We start from the raw sequence: 1,508 nt of genomic DNA on the forward strand, positions 1-1,508 counted from the left end.
ATTCGTATCAGCTAACTCAGCACAGGACATGGATCAAAGCGGGGACCTACATGGCTCAGGACCGAATTCCAATGCATTTTGGTTTTGCGAGCCTAGATATCAGTCAGAGGGAATTAAAGGATCAAGTTTGAATTCCTGTAAATTTACTTGCTTTCATTTTATTTACTGCTTTTCTGTTCAAACTTCCTGTGCCTCTCTCTCCCCATCTCTGGTCTGGGCTCATGAAAAGCAGTTCCTCGGGCAAGGGGCCATCATCTGTGGATCTACCACTCACCCTAATGATACCTTCAAGACAGCAGTCAAAATTGCAGCCAATGAAAGTGGCAGATGGGAGGCCTGGGAGACGGTTAAATGCCCGTCATCTCAGTTCGAGATGGGTCTACTGTGAAAGCCAAGCAGCGAGTAGGTTAAATGAAAAAAAAATCCCTCGTGTCCCAAAACCAGGAGATAAACTGTTTCCCACATCAGGCTGGATAGATTGGAATTCAATAATCTGATTAGGCAGCTACATTTGTGCCCCTGCAAATATTAATTGAAATAATATTTAATAAAATCACTGAGCAGGTTTAAATTGTGAATATATTGGAACATAAAGATTATATTTTCTAATACATTGTATGACAACCCCAAGTTAATCACTTACAAGCTAAAAATTGTGACCGATAGTTGTCTGCTACCAGGTTTAGTTGCAACTCTTGTGCAAACACCCATCCCACTTTCTGCGTGGTATTCTCCCATGTTTTGTTGCAACAGCACTAGCCTGGGCAGATTATTTTCTTGCCCACTATTTGCCAAATCCACACTGGAGCAGCCAATTCACTTTGTGGAGGTGGGGGGGGGGGGGGGCGGGGAGGAAACACAGCCAAGTGAGCCAAGTAATACCCTTGCACTTTTAAGTGAAAGACATGCATTTTCTGTTTACAATGGGAGTAGGCAACCACCTAGGTCAGATTCTTCATACAGATGTTACTCTGCACAACATGGGGCATGGGCCAAACAGTGCTTTCATTGGATCACTGACTAATCACTGCCCAACATAAACTCGAGTGGTAGTTCTGCTGGAGCCATTTACACATCTTCTGGGTTTCAATTCAACTTTTATTTTCTCAAATTTCTCACTATTGCCTCCTTTTGTCACACCATCATAACCGGTCATCTAAATCATCTCCTGCCCGCCACCTAATCACAAGCTATTCCTCCCCCCCAATTTCCCCGGCTCTTGCTCCTCATAAGCGGTTCATATGCAAATCCCGAAGTTCTGACAAACGGTCAACCTGAAACATTAACCCGACCTTCCTCTCCACACAGATGATGCCTGACCTGCTGTGTGTTTGCAGCATGTCCCGTTATTAAAAACTGGAGTGTCTTAGTTTACAAAACCCAAGCGCTTCACAATGTGCAACTGCAAAGACACAAAAATGATCTGTGTGGAACTTTCACATTTTCATAATAAGTAGTTCCGAAGGTGGTCACTTGAACCCGATCAATAGATTAACACATTAGTCCGA

Source organism: Somniosus microcephalus, chromosome 31 (assembly GCF_052327205.1).
Source record: "Somniosus microcephalus isolate GS21.2 chromosome 31, FLI_Smic_1.0, whole genome shotgun sequence".
NCBI classification, from domain to species: domain Eukaryota; kingdom Metazoa; phylum Chordata; class Chondrichthyes; order Squaliformes; family Somniosidae; genus Somniosus; species Somniosus microcephalus.